The following is a 22,109-nucleotide window of genomic DNA, read 5'->3' on the forward strand; positions in this document are numbered from 1 at the left end:
AGTACAGCAACAGCTGCAGAATTTGTAGATTACAAATTCAAGGATTTTCACAGAAATGTCCTTGATCTTGTAATAGTAATCATCATCATCTGAACGTAGCGTTTTGTTGAATGAACTAATATACTCATGAATAAATAAAAGACGTTCTATGGGAAGACCCATGTTTTCAGCACATCATTGGCAAGTTTCCAGAGAAATTATATAATATCAGCAACATGGAGTACATAAGCAGCCCTTAAAAACTGATTTTTATTGAATTAATGAAAAGGCAGTGATTCTAAGGAAGCCAAGCTTTTTAATCCCTTGTATAACATCTGATGGTGTAACTGGTTTCTGTTTCAGGATTGAGCAGGAAATCTGATTTCTTCCTCCAAATCCATGTGAACGCAATTTTCATGAATCTTAAAAAGATTCATGGGGCTTTTTAGGGTCAAAATTAGTGGAATAAACTCTTAAGAAATCACTAGCACAGATAATAACATAAAGCCAGTAAAACTTCCTTTTGAATGTGATTTAACAGCAAAGTTATTTTTTAGGTTCAGTTCTTCCTTGATTTTTTTATCTGCAAAATAAAGTCCATTGATCTCAATTTTCAAAGAAAATGTAAAATACTGTGATCAATCCAATGAAATATTTATATCTGAAAAACAAAGCAAAGGCAACACAAATCTGAACATGCATTTCACCACTACTAATTACTTCCAATTGGAAAGCATGATTTGAGTAATGATGGATTTGAGTTGCTTCTCTTTAACACTTTAATAAGAAACACACATTCTCATTCATTTTCATAAGAGCCAGTACAGTTTATAAAAGAATACAAATCTTCAGGGAATTCTCTAGCTTCTACTATACATAAACCACTTGATCTAGGCAGGACAGTCATAATTTTGCCTTTTAGCTCTGTATCTGATGAATTACTCTATTCCAGGGAAAAATTTGAGTGTCAATGAGCAGAATGCTATTGATTGTGGAGAAAATTAGAAAGCCAAACCCTAATGTAACTAATGTACTAGGGATTTTCTAAAGTAGCATTCAAACAATTAGTAACCTAGAGAACAGATTGGAGCACAGTCTTGGGTGTAACAAGGCTAAAAATCTAGAATCAAAGGACTATTTGTTGCTGCTCTTCAAGGAAAAGGATTGGGAAGAACTACAAATATTGGCAAAGCCAAATCACAAACCTTTTAGCAGTGGCAAAAAAATCAAGCACAATTTCTAGTGCAGTTTGTGATATATTAACAAATGCAGCATTTTAAAAATCTTGAACCTTACTAACTAATCTTATGAAAGGAAATATTGCAGAATAGCTTGAAACACATAGTTTATTTGTAGCTCCTTACTGTTAGAGTAAAAGAAGAAAAAATCACTAAGATGTGATTTCAGTGCCTGAAAAGGATTGAAAAAATTCCATTATAGCAGTATTCTTCTGGGTTTTGGTTTGGGTTTTTAAAAATAATTTTCCAGAATTATGGAGGCCCTTCTAAAACATATTGAAAACAGAAAATGGGATAAAGAGAATACAAGAAAGCCTATATTGCTGAAAAAGAGAAACTACTCTTAAAAATACTCTGTATTACTAAAATAAAGCTCAATCTTTTAAAAAAGTCTGTATCAGCTTTAAATTAAAATAGTTACAGGTGTAATCATAGAATGAAAACAAAGAAGTACCTTTATAATGAAAGCAATACATTCCTTTCTAAATATTCTGACACAAGGGTCTAGTTCTATTTTCAACATTTACTGAGAAGCTCAGCTCTGAAAGTGCTTATGAGATGGGAAATCTTTTCAAATGCCTCTTTGATTTTTTGCCAAAAATTTTAATCTCCATGGTTTCTGTTTTCTAGATTTTGAACTTTGGCGATCATTCTTAATTACATGAAAAAATACATGAAATTCTGTTCAACCTCTTGGATAAATGACAAACTGATTACAATAGGTTAAGCAGGTCTATGGTTGAATGCTTAAAACAAACAAAATCCTCTCTGTACATGAAGCGGTGTTAGATTAACAATCAGATCACTGATCACTGTCTCAAATTCCAGAATTATAGCATGTTGGAGAGGATGGATAAATATAATTATTCATAAATAATGCAGCCAAGATAACAGTCCTCCCTGCTAGCTGGACAATGCCCCTGCCTACGTATGGGTCCAGGGGTGAAGTGGACTGTTCCATCTCACCCCCCCAAAAATGTATGGTTCACCCCACACCTGTATCCCTCCCCGAAAACATCAAGTGCCTGTGACCCCATTGGTCCAAGCCTTGTTCCAGCCCACCTTGAAGCCCCCTGATAACGGGTCTCCGAGGGGCCACACAGCCTCTTGGAACTTCCCCTCCTCTTGGAACTCCCCCTTTCCTAGAGCATCCTTTCGTCTCTCCCCTCCCCCATCCTCTTAAACTGTGCCACGTGCTGTGTCTGGCAGCTCGAAGCAGGACCTTTCTCCATCCCTAATAAACCTTGTATCCCAAGAGCAGCCTTCAGAGATCTCTCATCTCCATTCACCTAAACCGTCTAGGAGCAGACAGTGCTCCCCACAATAGCATTTTGCCAAAGTACTGGATTTTCTGTACCTTATCATGTAGTTCTTATATATGTGGCCTTATATATGTGACTTAACTCATTTTTTTTTTAATACAATTGTATGGTATAATTCACCAGTTGTATGGAAACAGATGTAGATGTATTTGAGGCATATAATGAATGAAGTTCAACATGTCCTCATGTCCCTTTTTTTGTTTTGTTTTGTTTTTGATGCAACTCTGATCTACACCACCTTTTACAAGCTCATTAGTATGGAGGGGATCAACCTGATAATGCAATTTTTCCACATTTCCACATCTCTCTCTCATATAGGAGTACTCTTCCCTGGTTATAGGGAGTTCTTCCAAGGAAAAATGGTGACCAGCGAACTGCTGAGCACTTAGCTTAACCAACAACTTCAGGATTGTGAAGAGAAAGTAGTATAACATTTGTACATGTGTCAGATGACATTAACAGCTGAAGTGAGTTACTGTTTTTTATTTAAGGGAATGACATTCTATCAATTTTTTATTGTTATATGATGTACCAGATTGATGTATTACAGGAATTCTCTAACTGGTCATGTAACCATCCTTGGCAATGACAGCACTATGCCATGAATTGTGTGAGCCTCACATTTCTCTCATATGGTATTAAAATCCAGGTTCTCTGCTGTGCTCTCTACATTCATAAAAGGACTATAAAGTGCTCCTTGTAGTCCTAAAATTCTGGAACCTAAAAGTGGACTATAGTCTGAAATGCATACTGCTAAATCCAGCCAGATAAGTCTTTCTCCTTCACATCAGCATTACTGCCAACTTGCATGAACTTTAGAACAAATGAAAAGTACCCACATTTGTTTGTTTTCTGTTTGTAGGCACATATTTGCAGCAGCCAGGAAAAAATTCCCTCCAGGAAAAAACTGCCTCTCCACACAGACCTGGCACAGTGCTGGCTTTTGACTATGTACTTTACTATGTTGCAATGGGTTTTTTTTTATCATGGACTGGTAACTTAGTCCAGAACAAAGAATTTAAACTAAAGGGTAATTAAACAGAATTTGGATGGTCCATAAAAAAAGAATTAATTTACTGCAGCAGTTTGTTACTATCTGTTTTTAGGTGCTGAGATCTTCCTAGGCACATGGATTAAATTATAGGACCCTGAATGGAAGAAATTTTAAGGAACTGTGTTTGGGATACCACATTGAGAACAATCATTCTAAATGAGTTTGATTGGCTCAAATCCTATGTCAGTAGAAAAAAGACCAATATTTAGCAATCTATAGTGCACCAATATTTAGAAATTGAGTATAAAACACAAGATGGAAGGAGGAATCCTATTTATTTCTTCCATGTGTGAAATAAACAAAGATTCTAAGAAGCTGGAAAGGCTTTTAAGATGGGAAGGGAAAGTGGAACTACAATACCTACAAGTCAGACATGGGTTTCTAGTGGAAGAATTTAATTTATTAATATCTAATAATTAAATAGGTCAGCATGGTAAGGAGAAATTAGAGAAATACAGCATAAATAAAGTGGTGTAGGCTAATGGAAGCAGCTGTTGAATGGTGAATATTAAATGAAAGTTGAAATATTACAGGGAATGAAATATCATGTCACCTTTATAATAAAATATTTTTTGAAAAGATAGAAAGTTTTAGAAACTTAAGAAGTATGGTACCTGGCAATTTCTCTTGCTATGCTGTGTGTGCAGAAATTGTCAAAGGATTCCATGCGGGCAATAATGCTGTCTAGGACTAAACACTGGAAGCACTTTTTCTTTCACTTAGAACAGCAACCATATGTATACACAGCAAGTTATATCATCTTTTGGGATGTTCACATGGTGGTTTTGGCTGGGAGAGAGTAAATTTTTTTCACAGTAGCTAGTAAGAGGCTGTATTTCACGTTTGTGCTAGAAACAAATTATGTGATAACACGTGTATTTCATATGTGTGTAATTAATGCTGAGCAGTGCTTACAAGGAGTCAAAGCCTTTTCTGTCTGTTGCTCATGGTTACTTGGTTTCCTGTCTCTCACCATTAGTAGGCTGGGTCCACAAGGAGCTGGGATGGGATATAGCTCAAATGATCCCAACTGACCACAGAGATATTCCCTATCCTGTGGTGTCATGCTCAGCAATTAAATCTGGTGGAAGAAGTAAGAAGGGGGGATGCTTGGAGTGATGATGTTTGTCTTCTCCAGTCACTGTTACATGTGATGGGGCCCTGCTCTTGTGGAGATGCTCAACACCTGCCTGCACATGGAAAACAGTGAATTAATTCCTTGACTTGCTTTCCTTGTGTGTGGCTTTTGCTTTCCCTATTAAACTGTCTTTATCTCAACGGACAATTTTTCTGGCTTTCAATCTTCCAGTTCTCTCCCTGATCTTACTGGTAGGGTAGGGAGTGACTGGCTGTGTGGAGCTTGGTGGCTGGCTGATTAAACCATGAGAACACTACAGAGTTTAAGCCACAGCATGATTTTTCTATTTTATTTTATACCTATATTATTTTATGTACTTGATATATGGCATGGTATGTCTCTGTTGCCCTTGGAGATTAAGATTACTCTAGTAATCATCCGCCACTGCAGCCTGACTGTAATTCTAACCCAAAACTGATGCACCTTTCTGTAAATTCTGACATGTATAAGACATCTTTCTCTTTTGTCTTATGTTCATCACCTAAATCTTAGAATTACAGGTTACTAAGTAATTTGTTGAGTTGAACCAACACCTAACTTTTTTTTTTTTAAATAGCAAATCAGAACTGGAAAAATATCCTACAGCTTTTACATTTAAAAAAATCTGCACTTCTTGTTAGGTTTATGAGAGTATATTTAGAAAACATTGGGAAAAACAATACCAGTACTTGTGAATATGTGTCCATTTCTGATTAAAGTTGATGGAAAAATTCAAAACAATTCTACAAGATGAACTTAGCATTACTGTAATGCGAAACTTGTTTTTGTCTCTGCTTAGGTGCTTGTGGGAGTGGAATGATTGTGTCCATGAGGATCCTGCAAAACTCTTTGATTAAGGTATCTTTTACAGATTCCCATTGGTGGACTTTTGGCAAAAGTAATTCAATGTCTACTGAGACAAGGAAATGAAGCTTCCGCAAATGACTTCTGAAAGTTTCTTGAAGCTATATTGCTGCTAATTCTTTTTTCTACAAGTACTTCTAGAATGTTCTGAAATGTGCCAACTTTACCTAAAAAATTATTTGAACAAGCAATACTTCAAAACCTGTCAGAACTTCCAACACTTATTCTTTGCATCCTCTCTCCTCTATATTTATAATGACTGTAAAACAAGTTGTTAATAAACTTTAAAAAGTTTTTTTATGTACTCAAATATAAAAGAGGCAATACTTAAAGCCGTAGACCCTCAGTGGCCTGAACGATACTCAAATCTCAAGGTTTTTAAAATGCTGGAGTGCTAGGATAAAGAGCCTAAAGGTATTTTCTTTTGCACGAGTGTTGGCACAAAGTCTATTATATAGCATTTATAAGCTGGTTTGTTCTTTTTTTTTTTTAATAATTTCGTGGCAGGTCTTGCAGACATCGAGAGTGGGGTCCTGATTTCCCCGTTTCCCGCAAGGACAGACAGGAAAGGGAATGCAGGATTCCCGAGTGGTGACAGGGCCGAACAAGCGGTGTGGCAGCTGCCAGGCACAGGGGGCACAGGGCGGGCACAGCATTTCTGTGAAACTGCCAGGCACGATCCGCCCGGCCACTAAGGGTGCTGGCATTAAGGGACTGTTACCCAGGAGAGGATGGAAGAGCTGCTGCTCCAGGCGCCCCGCGGGTGCGGTCTGACATTGACTCAGCCGCCCCTGAGCACAGAGCAAGCCCTGGAGGCCAGCCCTTCACATATTAAACAGGTACATTTGTGCCTGTAAGGAGAAGATCGAGATGAGGGAGGCGTGCAGCTGAGCCGCAGCGGGCGCTCTGCGACCTCCTCCGAGCGCGATTTCTGAGCTCAGAGGAGAGCAGCGAAGCGGCGCCCCCCGGCCGCTGCCGGCGCGCCCCCGGCCGCTCGCTGCCCCGCCCCACCCGGCCCTCATTGGATGCCGGCTCTGCCCACAGCAAGCCCCGCCCTCTCCCCAACCTGACGTTCGCTTCCCGCCCCCCGAGTGGCCGGTGCGCCCTGTCAATCACCCACGCTCGGGTCTCGCGGCGTGTCCCGCCCTCCCGGGCGCTGTGCCGCCGTGGGAAGGGGTGGGCGCTCGGGGCCTCCCTCGCTTCCCCTCCGCCTCGGCGAGTATCCCTGGCCGGCGCCGCTTCGGAGCCCCGCGCCACTGGCGGGGCGGATCGGCAGGCAGTGCTCGGACGTGAAGGGCCGAACGCCGAGCCTGTGTCACGCTCCCCTGGGATGCCCGGTAGGTTGCTGTCCCCCGCCGCCTCTCGGGGCGGCGGCGGTTGCAGCCCCCCCGCGGGCCGAGGCCTTGGGCTGGCCCTCTCCTCCTTTCGCTGGCGGCCGCGGGACTTGCGGGGGGCGGGAAGCCCCCTGCAGGCGCGGCAGCGGCCGGGGCGGCAGCGGCCGGGGCGGCAGCGGCCGGGGCGGCAGCGGCCGGGGCGGCAGCGGCCGGGGCGGCAGCGGCCGGGGCGGCAGCGGCCGGGGCGGCAGCGGCCGGGGCGGCAGCGGCCGGGGCGGGGTTCAGAGAGCTGGCGCCTGTGCGGGGCTGTGCGGGTCGGCGTGCCGGCCGTAGCGGAGGGGCTCGGCCAGAGCTGGGAGGGCCCGTCGCCTCCGGGGGGCAAGAGCTGTCGCTGTGAGACCTCCGAGTGCCCTCTCCTGCAGGAGTTGCTTGCGGCGGTGGGGTTCCCTATGTGGCGGCCAGTGTCGGTGCTGCTGGCGGTGGTTGTGGTCCGACCGAATACCAAGCTGGGTTTGTAGGAACAAATAAATTTGTTTTCTTGGTCTGTAGAAGTAGGTTGCTGGAATGGAATTGGTCTGCTAACCTGCTGGTTTAGCAGATCAGCAGGTTAGAGCTGATCTGTCACCGCTAAACGGAGCTGCTGGTGCTCTTTTATTCTTTTGTTTTGCTTTTCAGAAAGCTATTTTTAGGCTCCGAATGTAGTATTAAGTTTGATTAATTAAAATCTCTAAAAGTGATGTTTCAGTGATTCACCATGGAACTTGGACAGACCTTATTTTCAGGCATTCTTGTTCGTTTTACTGGTACACCTTTAATGAGTGTTGAAGTGACGTGCAGTGTATAAAAAGAATTTGGAATATAATCGAAGACTTTTTTTCTTGCTGAATTTTATTGTTAAGATAATTTTTAAGTGCATACGTAGTTGGATACTGTGCATATCCTTAAGCATGATTATAAGTGAAGCGCACTGTTAAGCCTGTTAAGCCCTGCTGCCTGGGTTATGACTGCTTGTAAGAATAAACAATTTACCTACTCTTTAGATTCATGCTTCTTCTTAACCCACCTGCCTAATGAGCGCATTTTATCCCGAACTGCATTGGGAAGTTAAAATCCAAGGGAGGCGTAAAGCAATTTTGTTTTAAAGGGAAAAGATGAGATAGTAGTTTCTGTGCTAAGTGTATTTTAGGAGATGTCTTCTCTCGATCTCAGTATCTTTTAGTAATTTTCTTTTTAATTACTGTGCTAAATGGTTCTGTAATTAGAAGTATCAAAGTTACATAGATTTTTCTAACATTTTTACTCTTGCCTTGAAAATTTGTTTAAAAAACATTAGGAAGTTTTCAGTCAACGCTTAATACCTCACCTGAGGTTGTGTGAACAAACTACTTGATAGTGCTTAAGGGAAGAGTGGAACAATCCTTTTCAGCCGTGGTCTGGGTTTAAGTGATCTAAAACTCACTGATACTTGGGAGTAATTTCTTAATGTAAATTGAATGGGCCTTTAACACTCTTTCAAAAATGTTTTGAGACTTCTGTATAATTAATTTCCCTGATCTATTAAAAGGTAAAGAAGTGGCTTTGAAGTAGTTGTATATTTTCTGACAATCCTTAATTTTTTTAATACTATGCATACGTTTTAATGGTTCTTCAGTGCTGCTGCAGAACCAGTGCAATGAGATCAAGCCTGATGCTGCTGTGCTTATTTTTCTAAGTGTAATTCTGAGCAGCCTACCAAACATTGTCACTGGACTTCTAGAGGTTTGTGACCTACAGCTGAAACAGCTGGATGTAAAAAAAATCTGTGTTTAGACCAAATAGTTGCTTAAATAAAAACAGTCTAGTGAGAAGGTGGTTAAAAGCTAGGGTGGTGACAACAGATATAGTGCCTGGAACATCTGTCCCTCCCTGTCATCTTAGGTAAGCCACTTAGAATTTAATGTCCCCTCTTTGGCACAGAGAGGATGTAGAAGAAGAAACATCACACACAGATCAATGCTGTGGAATTGGTTTGGATTGTAGTTACTTGGGGAGCTTTCTGAAACTTTAACTTTCAGAGGGAGTTATGAAACTCTTAGATGTATAGTATGGAATAATTTATTTTGGTGAGATTTAGCTCACTTGTTATATTTACTTCTACTGTTTTATTGTGGATGTATTCATTACCTTAAATTTATGAAAAGGTTTCTTTCTAACAAAAGAGGGAGACAATATTTATATATTAAATATACACATATATAAATATTTGTGGTAAATACTTAATATCAAGTATACAAAAATTTCACAATATTACAAATGCATTTACCAGTGCATTCTTCTAGCATGTTTATTGAACTGCATGTTCCTTATCTCTTACAGAAGATATTTTAAGCATCTACACTTCCCTCTCTTTACCACCTCCTTAATCTGATGTTTTTGACTTTGTGTAGGAAACCTTTTTAAAAATCCCCATTTGGCTGTTAAAAGAAGAGTATTTAGTACAAAATAAATATATTTTGTAGCTATGAAAAGCTAAAACAGTTATCTTGCCATTTGTGTCTGGTATCTTGTTTAGTGCTGTGGAGTTTGGAATGGGAAGACATACTGATAAATTAGAAATGTCTTTGCCCAAATGTTTACTCAGGTAGCTGTAGGTCACAGAAGCCCATGACACACACAGGTAAGATTTGCATATTCAGGTAAGTTTATTACTTAATTTGACTTTGTGTGTAGCATCATTAATATAACTGCAGCTGTTTTTTTCCTGTGCTTTAGGATCTTCTCTGTAAGCTTACTAGCTGGCTTAGCTTTTAACATACTAAGACTTTGTAGTAACAGTTTCACTTAATTTAGTAATTTAAGGTCATTAAATTACTAAGTTAAACAAATTTAATGTTATTTTTCTAGAAATAATTCTTTTTCCTCCAGTTTCCTTGCATGGTGATTTATACTCTTCATCAATGTGTTTTGATTATGTTATTTTTGATTAAAGACAGGATGTGAACTGCAATAGTGGAGGATGATGTCCTTTTCAGCAGGCCAAAAATACAGATGTTTTATGACAAGCAGAGCCTAGATTTCAGTTTGAAGTTTGTGGTTTGTCACAACTTATTGTATTCTTTGCTGTTATTCATTGAGTAATTTGTGAGTTGCTGTTATGAACAAAACAGCCTGGCTGGGCCACTTGGCTAGAACTAAGTACTTACATTGAAATGTTAATTAGCCAATTGCTCCTGGGAATCACCTACACCCCCACCCAAACTAGGACTGGGATGCAAAATAATCCAGTGGAATTATGGGAGGGGGTTTTGGGGATGAAAAGCACTCCAAAATGAACAAGAGGGGCACAGTGGAGGGGGCTGGATGGGTGTGCTGGTTGGGGAAAAGGGAACCCCATCCTTAGTCTGTGTTTGACCTGTCACCATAACCTGCAGAGGACCAGACTGGAGTGGGCTGTGGGAAGCAGGCACAAGGAATCAGACACTTTTCTTGGTGTTACCAGGAGGGAAGGAGAGGGATAGCTGCTGCTGGACCTCGGCAGCAGGCTCTGCACATCCCCCCACCCTTTGGCTACCAGTGTGCCAGGAGGAAAGGAGAGAGGACGGTCTGCTGATCTGGACTGCAGATACAGACTGGACACCTCTTCACCTCTGGCTACCAGTGTGCCACGGAGACTCCAGGGACAGACTCTGCAGCCTTCTCACCCTTCGGCTGCCAGAGGAAGCTACAACACCCCCCTGCCGAGCTGACTTTTTAATAAAGAGCTGAACACTAATAAAGGCATAGACCCTGTTCACTTCAGTTGCCATACCCTTTGTTCAATAAACTCTGTGCAATAATAGAATGTAGATGGAGCAGTCTCCATCAGAAGCAGAGTTGAAAGTAGTGTTGGGGTGGCAGTTTGTGTATGGAGGTCACTGGGGTGTGATGTCCTTGAAGAGACATACTTGACGGGCTGTGAAACACCAGTCATTGTGACTGTGCTTTGGTGTTGGAAAGGCCCTTCTCTCTAATATAGGACATTCCCTGCACCATTTCTGGCTGGGCAGTTTTATAGCTCCTCTCTTGCTCTCCATCCTGTCTCTTGTATCCCTCAGTGAGTTTATTCACCTTCTGTTCAGTTACTGAGGTTTGTGAGCTTTCTGGTAGTCTGAGTGTGAGTAGTGGCTTCACTGATGATGGTGGGTGATGGGAGCAGCAGGTGGTGTGCCACATGCAGTAGGAGAAGAGTCATTGTACTAACCCATCAAATGTCTAATTGCATTTTGTCGTTTACATTTTGCAAATTTCAGACTTAAGTTCTACTGAACCCATAAAATTGTTCTTTTTGGTTTGTCTTCGACCTTGAGATTCTAGTCACCTGGTGAATGTTGAAACTGTTAAATTTTTAAAGCTTCATTAGCTGCATTTTCTACTTTTGTAGAAAATAATTTAAAAGCATGGGCTTCTTGACAGGTTCCCTTCATGATGTTGGAAGGTGTGATTTAGTCCAGATAGGACATGTGTCTGCAGCTTAGTATAAAGTACTATTTAAAAACTGTGTTATTATGTGTAGAAGAATCCTGTATCTTTCTGGTTTTTAGGCACCAAGCATTTTCTATTGTATATTTTTATATTTGAATGAAGTAGTTAACATGACTGTTAGCCTGTTTCCTGGTTCAACAACTTTTTAATGTAATGATATAAAGCAATCTTTAAAGGCATTAAATGTTTCTTTAGAGGAGTACTGGCTTATAATGAAGAACATATTTAATTTCATGTAGTATTGATATTTGATGTCAGTTTAAATGTAGATAATGTCAATAAAAATACTGCTTTTTAAAATCATAATTGTGCAGTAATTTTGGGAAGATGAAGTAATACTGTAGAGGCTAAAGTCAGGGACATGATTGTTTTAAGGGTCGTGGAAGACACTTCTAACCTCAACCACGAGTATTTTCTTAGTTGAACCTTACAAATGTTTTCTTCTTGAAACAGAGAAGTTCAGTATAGAATATGTTTTACTTTCTGTAGAAGATCGCTTCAGTTAGCATTTATTCGTATCTTACAATGTTCCGAGAGTAGGTTGTGCTGTGAATCAGGTTGTTAAAGTTTCTGTGTAACATTTGCTGATGGTAGGCTGAGGCATCTTTAAATCTGGAGAAATAAAAAATTATCAAACTTAAATTTATGGTTAAGAGTAAAAAGGGAAGGCAGAATTTTTCCAACAGACAAAAGGAAGACAGAATAACTAAATTTGCTCTGAAGCTCTTGTCAGACAGAGAGGTAAATGTCTTTACAGAAATGCTCTTTGTCTTTGCTTTTCATTTTGCCAACAGTATTTTCACTATTGTTTGTTTTTATGTAAAACATTGGGAGACCTTTAAGTAAATTCTGTTGATTGTACTTTGAATTTACTTGTGAAAAAAAGAGTCTGTTTTTTAAGGTATTATAAGGAAATTAGGTATTTCTGATCTGCAGCTCTCTCATTTGCTGCCTGTAGAAATGTGGAATTTTTAGGGCCGTTTTAACCAAGCTTAGATTGTTATGCCTGTGAAGATAAGTTCCTATAAGCTTTACAAAACCTAATTTAGATAGTAGATATTTATTAACCGTTACCATGGTGAAGGAAGAATGTTGTATGTTTTGTGTGGTAGTAGCTTGAGAGCTGTTCAGCTTGCAACTTACAGTACTACGCAAACAACAGAACATCTCTCTTCACTTAGCAAGAAGGGGACATTTTAATGTGGGAAGAAAGAAGAGGTTTTGTGAAGAAATTGAGCTGAAGATGTATCAGAGGGTGGCCTGAGAATGCTGTGGATATGTGAAAGATAACCAGAAAGGTTGAAATTACTACAATGGGGCTGTGTGGGTGTTGAACACTAATCTGTAGACCACTCAGTTTAGTTAACATTGTTGCTTTTGAGGAGTGATTCTGTTTTAATCTTCCGAAGTAATACAGCAAGAGTTTCCTACACACAAGTGCCCACATCAACATACTGACATTTTCTCATCTTAGTGCTTGAGAATTTTGTTTTATTTTGTTTTGATTTAAAATCAATGTAGTTAAGTAACTGCCATCAGACATTGACAAAACTGATGTCAACAGTATCAGCTTGTATCATTCTCAGAACTTTAAATTTGCATCAGATGATTTCATATTGTGTCATTTGAATTTGTGTAAAACACTGTGAGACTTGTTTTTTCCTCTAAGTTCCATACAAAGGCATTGGTTTAAATGTGTTTTGTATTACATCACTGATGATGAATCCAGGAACTTAAGTTAATAGCTAACTTAATAGCTAGTGTTTCTCCTTAAATTTGTGTCTCTGTGCATCTTACGCATTCAATATGAAGGTTTCAAGCATGATTCCATTTGGTGTGGTGTATGAGACTTTATCAATACAATTTTATTCCATATTAAACTTATAACAGAAGAAAAAAGCTTTATAGCTTTTTGAAGACTATAGAACTTTCAATTTAATAGAGACATTTTAGTTATACATTGCAGTGAAAGTTATGCAAGTGAGAGGAGAGTGGCAGGCACATTCTTTTGTGTCTCAGCACAGAGGAGAGAAAGAGAAAACACTTCCTATTTCTGCTTCTTGTTTTTCCTATGTGGAATGTGTTTGGAGAATTGTTTACCTGGGGTAATTGCTTGAGTGGATTCTGGTGAGGATTGTTTGAGCCTGATGGCCAATCCATTCCACCTGCGTCTGGACTCTCAAGAGAGGGTCATGAGTTGTGAGTTAGATATGGTAGTTAGAAAAAGTAGGTATGTAGTTTTAGTATCTCCTTTAAATTGTATATTAATGTATTATAGTTATAATAAAGAAATCATTCAGCCTTCTGACCTGGAGTCAGACATTGTAATTTCTTCCCACTGAGTTCACCTGCATTTTTAATAGAAGAGTTTGCAAGTGTGTGTAGTAGTGAAATACTTGGAACTGCTGTAGTAGGTACCTATCTAGTTTATGGAGACAATTAAGCAGAATAATTTGATTGCCATGTAATTTGTTATTATTAGAAATCCTTGACAGGTTCATAGCTGCAAAGCTTAGTCTAGAGACATTTTCCTGTGCTGTGAGTTATCCCTTTCCTCACATGTGGAGTTACTAAACTTGAACTTCACTCCTTCTTAAGTTCTTGAAATAGAATCTGACCATGTAATTCAAATTAAGTGACAGGGAATTGTGTCAGAGAACTAAAACTACTTTTAATTTTGAAAACTGATCTTCACAATCACTGTGGAGTGCTAGAGCACATTATGTATTTTAGCCTATCCAAAATCTAACTTGAAGATCAAATGAGTGTCTTTTGGACTCTTAGAAGTGTTTTGGGGTTTTTTGCCATGTAGCACTGGGGTGTTTCACAATGCTACTTAATTTTATCTTCAGATATAGTTATGGTGTTAGATGAAATGCAATACTCTTTTTTTCCTAACTTCTAGATATGTTAACTTCACAGTTTCTTTCACATAGCCTTAGGCTAATCTGAACCTTTCTGTTGTTCTGCTATAATACTTGTGTGCTGTGGTGCAATTATCCATGTGGAAAATTAATGCCTCCATTATGTAGTATTAGCTAGCTCAGCACCAGCTTTCTGCCAGCTGTGGACACTGTAGCCCATTTAAGTACTGTTTAAGCCTGTATGGTTGTGGTGGTGGAAATGTGAAGAAACAAATTATTGAAATATTGCTTAACCATCAGTTTTGTCCTTTCTGTGCTCTTTTCAGTAAATCAGCTTTAATAGTGTCATTCAATGTTAAAAATTATTCCTTGTGTTATGGCTCTCCTTCCTGAAAACTGACGTTCAGTTTTTACTCTGAAATGGTAATTATATGAAAGTGCAAGAAGGATGCATGAGAGAAGTTTTAGCCAAGTAACTGCATGAACTTGCATGGAATCCTTAAGTGAAGTTGATAGGATTTTGTAGTGAAAGTCTACGATGAAGATTCTTAGATCAGGGCCAAGCTTGCCTTCTAGATCAATGAGAAAATAGAAATGTTTATGCAGTGACCAGAGCCATCTCAGCTGATGTTTGTTTAGTGTTAACAGAGATTAAGAGATTGCGTGGAGATCTTAATTGCTACATAATTAGTCCAGGCTGTCATTTGTGGAAAAATTGTGTTGAGTTAGGGTGACTCCCAATATTCTAGATGTCTTCTGATGGGACAGCATTTTGACCAGAGCTGGCAGTTGGTGGTGCAGAAGGATGCGTTATTGTTCATTAGGCAGTAGATTTTCAACTGACAAAATTAAGTGTAGAGAACAGACACTGAATTTGGATATTGGCAGCCCTATGATGTGTTCATGTGACTTTAAACCTTGGTACAGGAAAAATTACACTAGTTTAAATAGACTTAAACAAGCTTCAGTCTAGTATAGTCTTAAACAAGCTTCAGTAAGGATGAGATAGGTTTTTGGGTAGTTCTTGTACAGGTGAGTGGTTGATGAAATGAGTTAATAAAGCTCAGTTGGATTTTGTGCATTAAAGGAGTATTATATGTGGCCGTATGTGGTTTGTTGATGTACTTTTCCTAGGGAAATTCCTGTATACATGAAAATTGAAATCCTTATTGTAGAATCTTGAATTAATTATTTTTTGTTGAAAATAGTGTGTGGCAGTTGATATGGTAAGAGAAAAATGTTATTTTTTATTTAATATATTTACCACTGGAGATGAAAACAAGACTTTTTAGAAGGCTTGGTTATGTAAATTCATTCATAAGGAAGATACTTGGATTTACCTTGACAGTTTCATTTAGGCTGCTTCTTTGAGTGTATCTCATTTCACATTAATTTGAAGACTGAGACTGTATCTACGTAGACTTACATTCAGTTATCTAAACCCTTGTTTTATGAGGAAAATCATACGTATCTGTAAGAGTAAGCAAATACATATTTTACGACCATCATATTTTTTAGGAATGCTGAGAGTCTAATTTGTACACCAAAATTAATAAATTCTGTTCTTGGTTTTGCAAAACTTAGCTGAGTCTAGAATAGGTTGGTATTACAAAAGGCAGATGTGGAAGACGACCGAATGCTGCGAGAACAATACTGTTGTCTGAGTTTCAGAAAGTGAAAATGAGAATCAGTGGAAAACTGAGACTTTTAAGTAAGAAAGAAATGGTAGCGTAGAAGGTACTTGAGATACAAACATTGTATTGTTGGAAGTTCTGGTAATGAAAACAAAATTTACATGCAGTTGTGATCTGTTAGTTGCTTTGGAGTGCTGAAGAGCATGAATCAGAAGTGTTGTAGGCCATGCACACTGAGAAATAAACTGCACAGTTGAGCTCCTGCATAATGTGTTATAAAGAAGTTTCATTTGCCTTTGAAATTAGGTTATTATATTTGCATTCTTAAATAAACACCTGTATCTTCTGAAGTGTGGAAAATTCTGTGTGTTCAAGAAGTAGCAGTTGCTTTGTGTGTTTTCCCTCTTTGCTGATAAAACTGTAGGAAGGATTTCAAACTTATTAGTGTATTATGTACGTTTTCCTCTGTAAGGAAAATGTAGCAAATGTGGGTTCTGTAGTTCAGTATTTTGAAAAGCAAACTGGCAGAGAAATGATGTGGCAGTGGTTTTTGATGGCTTGAATGTTAATCCTGCTGGAGATATTATTTAGGTGCATTGTCACTTCTTGTATGTTTCTTATTTTATTATTGTGGAGACAGCAGTCTTCCTATGTAAAATTGAAAAAGACTATCCTTAATTCTTGGATTAGTTCACATCTGCTACAAACTACTGATTTTTTTTTTTTTTTGGGAAGATGATGTTTCAGGGAATGTACGTAGTCTTTTTACAGTGCTTCCAAGGTAATTGTTTACCAAATTGAAGTCAGAATAAGTACCTAAGGAATGGAAGAATAAAATAGTCTTTGATGAAGTAACCAAATTCTGAAAATATGAAGAGCAGATAATGCTAAGCTGTATTTCGTTTATATGTGAAAAAATTAAAAAAACCTGTAAAATCAGATGCCATTAGTCTTGGAATTCCCCAGGTGTATGAAGTAGATTATATTGTTTAGAGCAAAATGAGTTGTTGATAAGTAAGTTTTCATTGTGTTCAGGTCATATATGAAGATCACCATCTAAGACCTGTAAAATGATTCAGTAATGAGCAATTTTGATACAGGTTACTGAGAGCTGGAGAGAGAAATTGTGTCAGAAGAAATTTGTTTGGAAATGTTCTTTGTTTTTCAAAGCTGGTATCATGAGTATGTACCATCTGTGGAAGTTTTATGTACTGAATATTTCAGCACACGAACTTTGTTTTTAGTTTTGACTGAAGTGCTCATGATTTTGCATATTGTTTCTGCTTTGGAAAGCTGAAAAATGATGAAGTAATAATTTGGCTACATTTAGTTGAGTTATGCAGTGAATCGTTAAGCAACTTTTTATTTTAGTTTTTGCTTAGGAAAGTATTATACAAAAAAATAAAGTTATAGACATTTATTTATAGTATAAATCATTGGAATAGCAACTCAACTTTGGGTCACGTAAAAGTTATGTGAAAGCTTGTGTTGCTCTTCTTGGACTAAAGTGAAAATAATGAAATCCACTCTTCTGTCATGAAATGTTTATTTTTCATTTTAAATAAACAGTGGGTCTAACTAAATAATCTATAATTTTAGGGATATTTTCCAATTCAAATGCTGTCTGAAAACTTTCTTGCAGTTAGAAACTGCTATCCTAAACTTTCAGGGGGATCTTCAGTTATGAGCTTGTGTGCTGCGGATTTGGAATTTCATAGCTTTCCTCTGTTGCATGGAGACATGTGTATAAAAATGAATGAAAATAATTCAGTAATAACTAATCTAGAACGAATAGCTTAATTGTTCCATGAAGTATACAAAAATAGCAGCAAGAGTTGATTAGATATTTAAGTTTTGTATTATGGCCTCACAGCAAAACTCTGGTTTCAGATTTGTAGTATGAATTTCAGATTTTCTACTCTTAAGTATTTCTAAAGGAGTTTTTTTGGATGGAATCTTGTGTTATTTTTTCTACAGTACAAATGTATTTGTAACATGGAAATAATCATTGGAAAGTGAACGTAACTATTCTTCATCTCAGTTGAAGACTGTAGTAGGTGAAGTATTCAACAAAAATTACATGTAGTGTTAGAGAAAGTCTCTTTGGTAGAGGCACTAGAAACTTTCTCTGCACTTTTCTATATGTGAGAAGTTGTGTTGCTAAATTACTGTAACTGCCAAAAATCATGAGTCCTTGGGCTTAGAAATACGTGAACAGATAGCTGAGCGGTGAGAAACCGCATAAGTTTGAAAATGCCAGAAGGCTGAGTGAATTTTAAATGCCTTGTACTGAAACCAGGACTATTTCTTTATTGTCTTTCATAAAATAATAAAATATCTCATGTTAGAAGGGGCCCTGAAGTATCATTGAAGTTCAACTCCTGGCCCTGCACAGGACACCCCTCAGGGTCACACCATGTGCCTGAGAATGTTGCCCAAACACTTCTTGATCTCTGTCAGGCTCATGCTGTGCCCATTTCCCTCGGGAAACTGTTCAGTGCCAAGCCACCCTCTGAGTGAAGAACTTTACCTAATATACAATCTGAATATCCCCTGACACAACTTCAGGCCATTCCCTTGGGTCCTGTCAGATGTTACAGCATCTCTGTAGCTCTTCCCTTCATCAGACCTTGCTTCCACTGGGCATACAGCTCTTCGCCTTATTTCTGAGAGAAGATTCCTGCTCAGCCAAGCTGGCCTTCTGCCTCCTCTGCTTGACTTCTGACATTTTGGAACTTCCTGCTCCTGTGCCCCTAAGAGGTGAGGCTTAGAAAATAATCAGACTTGATGGACCCCAGCACCCACAAAACCATTTTCTCAGGGCAGCTTACTGGTTCCCTAAACAGCATGAATTCAGCTCTTGTCATGCCCAGGACTGAAATCTTGCTGTCACTTTTCCTCCTGATAAGGGAGATTTTAAACTCAATTGCTTTGTGGTCACTGTGGCCAAGGTGGCCACCAGTCACCACTATATTAATGAGGTCCTCCGTGTTAATAAGCAGCACATCAAGGAGGGCACCTTTCGTAGCTGGTTTTATCAGTTGCTGTATCATAAGACTATCCAGATTTAGGACTGTTCTGGACCTATTTTTACCAGCTGTGTCATGCTCCCAGTTAACATCTGACAAGTTGATGTTCCTGTAAGAACAAGGGCAGCTGTTTTGAAGGTGTCCCTTAGTTCGTCGAAGAGTAATTCTCTGGAATCATTGTCCTGGGTAGGTAGCCTATAGTAGATTTGTACAATGACGTCCACATTATTTTTTTGTCCCTTAATCCTTACTCAGAGACTGTCAGCTTGACATTGCTGGCTTCAGGGAATATTCCAGCCTTTTCAGCTCACCTGCCCTGCCTGTCCCTCCTGGAGAGCTTGTGACCATCCAGCATGGCACATCAATCAAGGGGTTCATCCACTAGGTTTCACTTATTCCATTAATGATCCTCATGCTATGTGTGTTGGTGTGAAAACATTTTGGGTGTGATCCCTTGTAGGTGACACCTCCTGGACCAGTTTAAGGATCTCACTAGCACTTAGTTCCTTGAGTTTTGGCATACCATCCCATTGCTTATCACTGTCAAATCTGTTTGTGTCTTTTCCTTCTTCCAAAGTAGTTTAAAGCTCCATCACATTTTCCTTTGTGGCTCTTTTGCTGCTGTATGCTTTTCTTAAAAGTAGAGAAAAATGTTAGCATACATCACTGCTAATATCAGTATAATCTTGTAATTACAATGTGGAGGTAATGCCTATATTACCTAAGGGAGTGGTTATGGTTGTATGTGTCATTTAAGTTTGTCATTCCTGGGCAGTGGAGTGTTCTATTTAGCTAATTTAATGTTGTCTTAATTAGTTTATTTAGGAGTAAATCTGGAATACGAAAAAGGAATGAGGTAGATAGAAGTTTGTTTTTTTTTAAAGGTGACTTGAGTATGAACATTGTCATGATGGCACTTTGGAACATATAAGCTTGCATTTAATTACAGTGGTGTTCCTGCTGTTGCTGTAGGATCAGGCATTTGAGAAATGTATGAATAAAGAACATGCTTAATTGAGTTGTTCTTTTATTCTGCCTTATGTAGTGTCCTAGAGAGTTGTTGCTACAGAATAGGGTTCTTATGTGGCATATAGTCTTCAGTAGTGTTAATTGGGACATTTTCAAGCAGAGATTTAGAGAGATGTGTAGATTTATAGCTCTAATCTAGGGATAGTTTTGCAGGTATTAGGTATGTGAGCTGTCAGCCAATTGAAACCCTAATGTAATTTTTCTTACTTTTCTTCACTGTGCCTCTTACTTTTCACACGGTCTCTCTGCACTGCTTGGAAAAGTCTATCAAAAAAACAAGAAAAACTGAAATCTCGGATAGCTATTATTAGTTGTGCATGTCATTTACTTTGAAGTTACTTGCTTTCTTTCAGTCTTGTTTTATTTTTTATCTTCAGTCTATATAGATTACAGATTTAGTTTATAATTGAGATGTAATTACTTTTTCTTCTATGTAATACCATTTTGACTTTCTTTTGATAGCTTATTTTCCCTTCTCATTCTCTTCACACTTGAACATAGTAATTTCATTCCTATGATATTGCTTTGTCAACTTGGCTTTGATGGTGTTTGCCATTGTCCTGATATTTAGTCCTACATATTTTTGAACTAAGAACAGTTATTTCAATCCTAACAACATTCCCTGATGTTGGGCTGAAGTTTGTGGTTTAAGTGTGCTCATTTATGTAGGCAGACATGAAAAAAGGAAAACTAAACAGAAAATCAAGCTGTGAAATGAAGATGGTGTGTTTTTCACACAGATTGCCCAAAAATGTCATGTAGCAAGAAAATGATTTTGCAAATAATTTATAATGCTTACACTATATGTGTTCTTTTTGTGCTTCAGATAATGCACACCTTTGAATGATGTCTGATTTCTGAGCCTTAAAAATTATGTTGAGTCTTTGAGACAAATCTGCTGCATCTTCCTCAATAGTCTAAAAAAATGAACAGTTCCAAAAACTGTACTTTTATTGTGTATGAAAATTTTTTACATGATAAATAATAGGAAATACTACATAAATATATCCCTTTGCCTTTTGGTGCTTTTCCTCTAGAATGTAAGCATTATGGTGAAGAGAAGATACTGCCATCAATATTATAATACTGTCATAGGTAAGTACAATACAATTAAATATAACAATGAGAACGTTTTGTATTTTTAAGATAAACACATAAAATATTGCACAGAAACTTCAAAATGAATAAAGTCATAAGCACTGTCCTTATTTTGAGTTAGTTGCAGATTATTTTATTAGGAAAATGTAAGAGAACACCTGTGTCCTGGAGAAACTGTGACAAGGAATACTTGGATGTCTTCCTTTTCATATGTAGTGTGGGAAAAATGTGAGTGACTTGTGTTGGTTATTTCGCACATATCTTATAAAAAGTACTAAATTCAGTTTATATAAGAAAGCTTACCTATAATGTAAATGGAGTATCTGTTGGTTCAACAGGAGGAAAGGGGAGGACATAAGTTACTGTGTAATAGATTTGTCCATATGATAGACACATTTCTGGAAATGAAAATTGCTGGTTTTTGTCATGTATTCGGTACACTAAAAATTCTAGGATTGTTTATTGTTAGTTCTTTCTGAAAAAACCAGTAAAATATAGAAGTCTTCTTTTCTTTGATATGTAAAACATCTAGTTGCATTCCATTGCATCAAACATGCTGACCTTGAAGTTCTACTTCAACACACTTGATGTCTAGCTTTCTTATTTCTTCTTTAGCTTTTGTAGCATAGTGGGTGAGGGGAGATTACCTATTGCTTCCCATTGAGTCATATCCTTTGAGATCTGTGGTTTAGAAGGTGACTTTAGGGTATCTGAAAACCTGCAAGGTTATGTAGTATGTGCCTATTGTTTTCTCTTAAACACTTCTGTCTGTACCATAAAACACCACAGCTTTAATTACTTGCTGGTGGAGTCTTTTCCCTGGTATTAAGCAAGTCATTGTAAGCAAGTAATCTTTAATTGTAACCTGCATTTGTGTTTTTTGATCTCAGAACAAGCCTTTCATTCCCCCTTTTATGGTCATATTGCGGTTATATTTCTTTGCCAAACAAATTTCCATGCACTTCTTTGTTCAGGTAATAGGTTAGTCAGCTGTTGATGAATGATTTTTAAATGTCATCTAGTTATAACCATTCTGTAACTATGTCG

General features: G+C 38.2%; 1 protein-coding gene across 14 annotated transcripts in view; it reads left to right on the forward strand.

Moving 5' to 3' along the window:
* Nucleotides 1-6,732: 6,732 nt before the first annotated feature.
* The window catches only part of CSNK1G3 (casein kinase 1 gamma 3), a 228,019-nt gene continuing 212,642 nt past the window's right edge, over nt 6,733-22,109 (forward strand). For 12 of the 14 annotated variants that reach the window (XR_014951366.1, XR_014951367.1, XR_014951368.1 and 9 more), the window contains exons 1-2: nt 6,733-6,911; nt 21,002-21,059. The gene's annotated coding sequence lies outside the window, so the exon portion shown is untranslated. The remainder of the gene's footprint in view (nt 6,912-21,001; nt 21,060-22,109) is intronic. The other 2 variants (XM_085566826.1, XM_085566828.1) reach the window with 1 other exon arrangement.

This window comes from Lonchura striata, chromosome Z (genome assembly GCF_050655825.1).
Source record: "Lonchura striata isolate lonStrDom1 chromosome Z, ASM5065582v1, whole genome shotgun sequence".
Taxonomy (NCBI): Eukaryota; Metazoa; Chordata; class Aves; order Passeriformes; family Estrildidae; genus Lonchura; species Lonchura striata.